Source organism: Heloderma suspectum, chromosome 6 (assembly GCF_057233095.1).
Source record: "Heloderma suspectum isolate Gila_16-S chromosome 6, 16-S_ref, whole genome shotgun sequence".
Classification (NCBI taxonomy): Eukaryota; Metazoa; Chordata; class Lepidosauria; order Squamata; family Helodermatidae; genus Heloderma; species Heloderma suspectum.
This window is the reverse complement of record NC_139463.1, coordinates 111020482-111029319: the sequence shown is the minus strand read 5'-3', so window position 1 is coordinate 111029319 and position 8838 is coordinate 111020482. Positions and strand designations below refer to the sequence as shown.

At 47.1% G+C, this 8838-nt stretch overlaps 1 long non-coding RNA gene across 1 annotated transcript; it reads right to left on the bottom strand.

Moving 5' to 3' along the window:
* Nucleotides 1–1935: 1935 nt before the first annotated feature.
* On the bottom strand, nt 1936–8455 carry LOC146342514 (uncharacterized). The gene is made up of 3 exons (XR_014783954.1): nt 8116–8455; nt 5936–6065; nt 1936–2981 (listed from the first exon to the last, which is right to left on the bottom strand). It is a non-coding gene; the product is annotated as an uncharacterized LOC146342514 (long non-coding RNA).
* Between the last annotated feature and the right edge of the window lie 383 nt (nt 8456–8838).

The following is an 8838-nucleotide window of genomic DNA, read 5'->3' as shown; positions in this document are numbered from 1 at the left end:
CAGCCGGCCAAAAGACCAGCTGCCGTCGCCATCACTGCCACTGGAGCCACTGCCACTGCCGCCGGAACCCCAGGTAAGTTTTGTTCCAGGGGATTCTCCGGGGGGGGGAGGCAGTTCTGCCACGGGTTTCGGGGGGCTGAATGCCAGTGCATTCAGCCTCACTGAAATCCGTGGCAGAATTCTCTGCCATCCCTACTCCCTATGAAGGGAGAGGACCATAGTTTTGGGGTGCTTCTAGATCCATCTTTGACACTGGAGATCCAGAAGATCTCAGTAGCTTGGCATTACCCACTTGGGTTGGAAAGAGAGCTACACCTGTTCTTGGTTAAAGTTGGCCTACCCATTGTGGTCCATGCTCTGACAATCTCATGACTTGATTTCTGTAATGCATTATATGTGGAGCTGCCCTTGCTCCTGGTTTGCAAGCTGTAGCTAGTGCAGAATACAGCAGCTATGGTGCTCAGTGGGGCACCCAGCCATGTAGACATGACACCTGTGTTAAATAACACTATGCTGCCTGTCTATTAGTTACTGAGCCATGTTTACATGACATGTAACCCACAAAATAACTTGGGACAACTTCCACTATGTAAACCCAGATCACCTTTAAAATCTTCAAGGAGACCTGTCACCAACAGAATGTCACCATGTAATGTATTAAAAGTGAGCCAACCCTCTGAAATACACTCCCCCATGCCTCAGAAGGCAAAAATTATGGTGTGCATTAAACGTCTCCTGAAAAAATACTTGTGTACACAGGATTTCTCTGGCTTGTAAGTGATTAAAATCATGCTGCTTCATTTTACTGTTTCTTCCTATTGTTACTGTTTATATATTTAGCTTTGTTCTTGTAATTGTTTATTAATAGTGTATTTTACACAGTGATTTTTGTATTTGATATATAAACATTTGGAGATATTATTACACTGAGTGGTGTACAAGTATTATTACTAAATAAAAAAAATAAATAGAGGGAATGCTATGGGACATTTCCTTCACTTTATTCTCTTTATTAGCTGTTCCCTGCTGTTCAACTCAGGCTTCAACACAATAATGTAGCATGTGGGGAAAAAGATGAATCCCAGTAATCCAGCACTGGAGGCAATGATGGAGAAGATCTCCACAGCCACCATGCATTTTCCACTTGTGCTCAGATAGGGTGGGAAAAAAGACAACCAAACACTGCAGAAGACCAACATACTGAAGGTGATAAACTTGGCTTCATTGAAACTGTCAGGCAACCTCATGGCCAGGAAGGCAGAAGGCTACAGTGAAGCTGACAATGGCCAGGAAGCCCATATAACCCAGAACACAGTAGAATATCATAGCAGAACCTTCATTACATTCCAATATAATTTCTTTATGCATTGAATGTCTTCCCAAATCTGGGAATGGGGGAGAAGTTGCTAGCCATACAGTACAAATTATATTTTGAATCAGGGAGCAGGAAAGAACAGTAGAAATTGATATGTGTTTCCCAACCCATTTCCTCATTCTAGATCCTGGCTTGATAGTCATGAAAGCTAGAACCACAGTGACAGTTTTAGCCAACACACAAGGAACTGCCACTGAGAATATGGTGCCAAAAACAGTTTGTCGGAGGAGACATGTCACTTTTCCAGGTCGGCCAATGAATAGCAAAGTGCAAAGGAAGCAGATCAGGAGGGAGATGAGAAAAGTGTAGGTGAGGCTACAGTTGTTGGCTTTGACTATGGGAGTATCCTTGTGCTTAATGAAAATCATGAGGATCAAAGTTGTGAAGAAAGAAAATGAAAGAGCAGAGGTGGCCAAATTGACCCCTAGAGGTTCTGTGTAGGACAGGAAGCTTGTGACCTTAGGAATACATAATTCCGTATGTTCATTTGGATAATAGTCTTCAGGGCATTTGAAACAGTCACTCATATCTGAAAAAGAAATGAAAACATTGCAATTTCACTTACTTACTTACTTACTTACTTACTTATTTATTTATTACATTTCTATACCGCCCAATAGCCAAAGCTCTCTGGGCAGTTTACAAAGATTAAAACATTTTAAAATACAATATACAGATTTTAAAAGTCAATTCCATAAAAAACACATGAACAAAACAATATACAATAACATATATCTAAAACAAATTCAACAAGCAATCTCAAAGCAGACACCCATAACCATACGCCATTCCAGGATCAATTAAAACTTATCACATCCTGCCAAATGCCTGGGAGAAGAGAAAGGACTTAACCTGGTGCTGAAAAGATAACAATGTTGGCCTCATTGGGGAGATAATTTCATAATCTGGGGCCACCACTGAGAAGGCCCTCTCCCTTGTCGCCATCTTCCGAGCTTCCCTTGGTGTAGGCAGCTGGAGGAGGGCCTTAGATGTTGAGTGTAGTGTACAGGTAGGCTCATGTCAGGAGGGGCACTCCATCAGGTATTGTGGTCCCAAGCCATGTAAGGCTTTATAGGTTAAAAACCAGCACCTTTAATTGGGTTCGGAAACATACAAGCAGCTAGTGCAGGCAGGCCAGAGAATCGATCTTATATGTTTAGACCTTCTGGTCCCCATTATCAATCTGGCCGCCACATTTTGCACAAGCTGCAGCTCTTGAACCATCTTCAAAGGCAGCCCCACACAGAGTGCATTGCAGTAATCTAACTTGGAGATTACCAGAGCATAGACAACTGAAGCCAGGTTTTCCCTGTACAGACAGGGGTGTAGTTGGGCCACCAACCGAAGTTGGTAGAAGGAAATCCATGCCACTGAGGCCACCTGAGCCTCAAATGACAAAGATGGTTCCAGGAGGACCCCCAAGCTATGGACCTGCTCTTTCAGGGGGAGTGCAACACCATCCAGAACAAGTTTAACCCCACCATCCAGTCAGCAGAACCACCCACCAACAGCATCTCAGGCTTGTTTGGATTGAGCTTCAGTTTATTAGCCCTCATCTAGTCCATTGTCACAGCCAGGCACTTATTCAGCACATCCACAGTCTCACCTGAAGAAGAAGAAAAGAAGAAATAGAGCTGTGTGTCATCAGCGTACTGATGACAACACACTCCAAAACTCCAGATGACCACATTCAACCATTTCAGGTAGATGTTGAACAGCATGGGGGACAAAACTGACCCTTGTGGAACCCCATATTGGAGGATCCACAGGGCCAAGCATTGTTCCCCAAGCACCACCTTCTGGACCCAACCCTCCAAGTAGGAGCAAAACCACTACAATGCAGTGCACCCCACTCCCGGCTCAGACAATCGTTCCAGAAGGATACCATGGTCGATGGTATCGAAAGCCACTGAGAGGTCAAGGAGAATCAACAGGATCACACTCCCCCTTTCTTTCACCTGAGATAGGTCATCATACAGGGCAACCAAGGCTGTTTCCATGCCAAAACCCGGCCTGAACCCTGACTGAAATGGATCTAGATAATTGGTCTCATCCAAGAGTGTCTGGAGCTGGTTGGTAACCACCTGCTCAAGAACCTTGCCCAGGAAAGGAACATTCACCACTGGCCTAAAATTACTAAGTTTTTCCGGGTCCAGAGAGGGCTTTTTCAGGAGTGGTCTCACTACCACCTATTTGAGGTGGCCCAGGACCACTCCCTCTTGCAAGGAGGCATTAATCACCTCCCTGGCCCAGCCAGCTGTTCCTTCCCTGCCAGATTTTATAAGACAAGAGGGGCAAGGATCTCGGGATGTGTGGGCATGTGACCGTTCAGGTTCTCTGAGAACCTGCCCAGTCTCTGCCCCTGCTCGCCAGCCCCCGGGCTCCAAGTCGAGCCCTCCCACACTTGGCAACTGGCTCGAGGCTTTCCTGGACCTGTTCGCCTCCATGCCGATTGCCATGGTTTTTAAAAATATGGTGATCAGCAGTATGTTCCCATAGATTTATATTATACGCAAAAAAGAGCCGTGAATCTTGAGTATAAGTCTGTGTCCATAAATGGTTCCAGTCTCCCACCCACCCCATCCTGGGTCAGCTACATGAAAGCAGCAGCTTGACAGGAGGAGGAAGGCAAGAGGCCCTTTCCTCTGACCTGCCTCCTCCTGTCAAGCCACTGCTTTCATGTAGCTGGGATGAAAGGAGGAGAGTAGATCGTTCCAGTCTCCCCCCCCCATCCCAGGCCAGCTACATGTGGGCAGGAGCTTGATAAGAGGAGGAAGGCAAGAGGGAAATGCCTCTTGCTTTTCTCCTCTTGTCAAGCTCCTGCCCCTGCATAGCTGCCCTGGAATGGGAAGGGGAGACTGGAACGATCTGTGGACACATAAACTTATACGCAAGATTCATGGCTTTATTTTGCATATAAGTCTATGGGCACATACTGCAACTCACCATGTTTTTTAAAAACATGGTGATCGGCATGGAGGCAAATGGGTCCAGGTAAGCCTCAAGCCGGTCGCCGAACACAAGGGGTGGGCGGACTGGGGCCCAGCAAGCTGGGAGGGGGTAGTTCAGAGGACGCAGCTCAGAGAGAGTGGGTACCAGCAGTCCGGCAAATTTGCGGACCAAATCGGGCACCCACATAGGGATGGACGACACACCTACCTGGCTCTGCACCGGGCAATCCGCGGTGGGGGGGAGGCGCTCTGTCCCTCCCCCCAGAATCCTACCTGGCCGGCTCCACTCCGTGGGCCAAGCCACGGAGCCGCCGGCCAGCTCCGGCTGCCCGCAGCCTGACATCTGGCCACTGGGCAGCCCTGCAGGGACGCAAATGGCAGCTGTCGTAGTTGCCGCCATTTGCGTCCCTGTATTGAACTGTGATAGGCTACGTAAATATTTACTTAGCCTATCACGGCAGGGGGAAAAACCCCAGTGTACGCAAATGGCGGTAGCTCAATACAGGGCTCAATACAGCCGGGCTGCCCAGTGGCCGGATGTCCGGAAGTATTTAAGTAGCCTATCATGGCTATGAAGAGGAGGAAGAGAATGGTGGCCGCAGGACGGCCGCCATTTGCAAAGCAGCGTGGACGGGAGCAGGTAAGTGCTCCGTTTTGTGCACCTTTCGTGGGGTGGGGGCAGCGGGGACTTTGTCCCATGTGCCTTTTGTGAGGGGGGCGGGGGCTTCATTCTGTGATGGATTTCGGGGGGCCAAATGCACTGGCATTTGGCCTCACCAAGATCCGTCGCGGAATTCTCTGACATCCCTATGCCCGCAACATCCCTACAAGGATCCACCAGTACAGAAGTGTTTGCATGAACCTGTCCAAGCACCTTATCAATGTCCTCAAGATGTACCAACTGAAACTCATCTAGAAGAATAGGTCAAGGCTGCACTCTGGATTCGCCTGCTATAATATATTGTTTTGTCTTCTTTCTTTTCTCTTAACCTATTTTAGAAAGGATATTAAAGGGGTACAAGAGAGTGCCCCTTTAGTTAAGATGAGTCACAACAAAAAGTTTATTTAGGTTAATCGACCAGCTTTATGGCCGCAAATGGCATCCGCTATGCCATTTGCATCCCTGTTTTTGGCCGTGATAGGCTATGCAAGTATTTGTGTAGCCTATCGTGTGAACAGGGACACAAATGGCATAGCAGATGTCATTTGCGGCCGTAAAGCTGGTCAATTAGCCTAAATGCAGCTGTAAATGGCTTCATTTAGGCTAATCAACCAGCTGTACAGCCGCAAATGTCACCCACTATGCCATTTGCATCCAGGGGACTGACTTAGACAGAGATAGGGCATGGGAATGGCTGCCAGCCGTATCGACTTTCTCCAGCCCTGTGGAGCTGGTGGTGAGCTCCGCAGGTTCGCCGTGGACAGGGATCCGACCCAGATGGATCCCGCGGGGAGGCGGAGGTGAGTGGTCCGTTCTGCCACGGACTCTGGGGGGGGGGCAGATTCTTTAGAATCCAGCCTCATTGGAGTCTGTGGCGGAATTCTCTGCCATCAGTACTGAAAAGGACACATTTTCACTCACAGTCCAAAAACTTCTGGTAGCTCTCACCTGTCGCATTTGAAATTTCTCTTTCTGGACATGGAAGGCAATCATAGCAGCAAAATGGCTTCCCTTCCTTCTTTGTCTTGTGATGATAACCCGGAAGGCAATTGTCATTACATAGAGAAAGAGGTTGTGTCTGTTTATGAATGAAAGACAAGAATGGAGAACATTCAAAGATGATGACTGAGGAATTTTTATTTCACTTGTGGCCTACACTTGAGTACATGCAGCGTTGGTGTGGCATAATGTCATCCATGAGATATTCAAAAGCACTCGTTAATCAAGTATCTGTATGTACCCTCTTTAATGTATTTTGCTACTGCTTTGGGTTCTGTTGTTTATATGGTAAACTTTTATGGTAAAGATGTACATTGCAGCTGGACAGGGGCTCTATTTTATTTTGAGGGAATTGAAGGCCGTTTGAAAGAGGGTTAACTGGTCATGGATTGTACAACTGAGATAGGAAAGTGATCTTTTCATCAATGGGTTTATTTCACTTAGCAGAAGAAGTTGTCCCCAAGAAAGATACCTGAGATGCTTTTAATTGGAGGTCCAGGGGATTGAACTGGACATCTTCAGTACTCAAACCATATGAACTGCCACTGAGCTTTCGCTTTTTCTAAGATGGTAGGATGGAATTATTTATTTATTATATTGATTTTATTTACAATATTTATATTTGGCTCCACATCAAAAGATTTCAGAGCAGTGAACAACAAAGATAGAAGAAGAGAAAAAACACCATATTAAAACAATGAAAACATTTTAAAACTAACAAATTCTGAATTTAATAAAATGTGGCTGGTCACTCAAGGAAACCCTCTCAAAATAACAGTGACTTCAGGAGGTGCTAAAAGCAACACAATGTTGGTACCTTCCTGACATCCAGAGGTGGAGAGTTCTACAGGAAGGCGGTGTGTGTGTGTGTCACACTGAAGACTCTTTTCCTAGTGGACTCAAGCCTGGCCATGGGCCCATGTGGAACCACCAGGGACATGCCCTATGATGACCTCAGTGACTGGGCAGGTTGGTAAAGAAGAAGGCTCTCTCTCAGGTATACTGATCCCAAGATGTTTAGGGCATTGTACACTAGTACTAACACCTTAAACCTGGTCCGAAAGTGAATAGGCAGCCAGTATAGTTCTATCAGCAAAGGAGCTACATGCTGAAAAGGGGCAGCTCCTGACAACAGCTGAGCTGCTGCTTTCTGCACTAGCTCCAGCTTCCAGACCAGCTTTAAGGGCAGCCCCACAGAGTGCATTGCAATAATCCAATCTTGAGTTTACTAATGCTTGTACCACTGTGGCCAAGCTATCCCTGTCCAGGAAAGGCAATAGGTGGTGAACCAACCAAAGCTGGTAAAAGGCACTCCAAGCTGCCATGTCCACTTAGGCCTCCAGCGACAAAAGCCGACAATGATGGATCTAGAAGTACCCCCAAACTATGATCTTCATCTTTCAGAGGGAGTAGAACCCCATCATTATGTTGATAAAAGTCATAGGCGAGATGGTATTTCCAACGATCTCTATTTGATCATTATTACAGCTGATTTGAAAATTCCCACCTGAGAAAGTTTGGCTCTAAGTTGAGAAAGGTGGGGAAAAGGGACTGAATTGGGTATGGGAGAGAGGAGTGCAGTGACACCCCCCCACACACACACACACACTTTCACGTAGATTTGTTCTGCTCAGACTGATTCAGAGTTGGTCTGCTTCAACTTGGTACTGAACCCAAGTTAGCGGAATTGCTTTTAAAAAGGGAATACTTTCCCCTTCTGAAAGAATCAAACTTGCCAAATTTCAGAATGATTGCTGCAGGGATTTTTGTGTAAGAGACTTGACATTTTGAGGGTCTCTAAAAGAGCATGAGCTTACCCCCCCCTCCCCCCAGACCCATGTTCATTGTGGACCATTCTTCTGAAAATTCCAGGCAGCCGAGAGGTGTAATAGAAGTAATAGAACTGCAAACATCCAGAAGAATAGGAGCAGAGGTCAATGGGGAAGTGGATTTCTTCAATGTGGGAGCATAGTGATTTGATTTGCTTTCCTTTAGGGTTGGCGGAGAATTTCTCCCCTAAACTTCGGGGGGCCGAGCGCCAACGTGTTCGGCCCCCTGAAGAAGTTTCGGGGAGAAATTCTCCACACACACCCCGCCCCCTGCATCCCCCCCCCCGGGATGGGACTTACCTTTCCCGAATGTCCCTCCCGGCAGCGGGTCCCGGCAGCGGGTCCCAGTGGCGGTTCATCGGGTCTTCGTCAGGGGCGGGGGCGGCAGCCGATCTTTTGACCGGCTGCCGCCGCTGCCATTCCAATAAAACTAAAAAAAAAAAAAACGCCCCCGTGATAGGCTACATGACGATTAACGTAGCCTATCACGGCTAGATTTGCAAAGTCAGCCGTGATAGGCTACGTAAATCGTCACGTAGCCTATCACGGGTGACTTAAAAAAAAAAAAAGCACGTATGGCTAATGGCGGCCCCCATAGGGAGCCGCCATTCACGTTCCTTATTTGGTCGCTGTAGTCTACGTAAAGATTACGTAGACTATGGCGAAAATAAGGGCAACGCTATTTGCGTTGCCCTTATTTTCGCCGTAGTCTACGTAAATCTTTACGTAGACTACAGCGACCAAATAAGGAACGCAAATGGCGGCTCCCTATGGGGGCCGCCATTTGCGTACGCACTTTTTTTTTTTTTAAGTCACCCGTGATAGGCTACGTGACGATTTACGTAGCCTATCACGGCTGACTTTGCAGATCAAGCCATGATAGGCTACGTTAATCATCACGTAGCCTATCACGGGGGTGTTTTTTAAAAAAAAAAAAAAACTTTTTATTTTGCGGCCGGGCGAGGCAAGGCGCCTCCTCCCCGGCCTGAATTTCGGCCAGGCGAGGCGGGAAGCCTCCCCCCC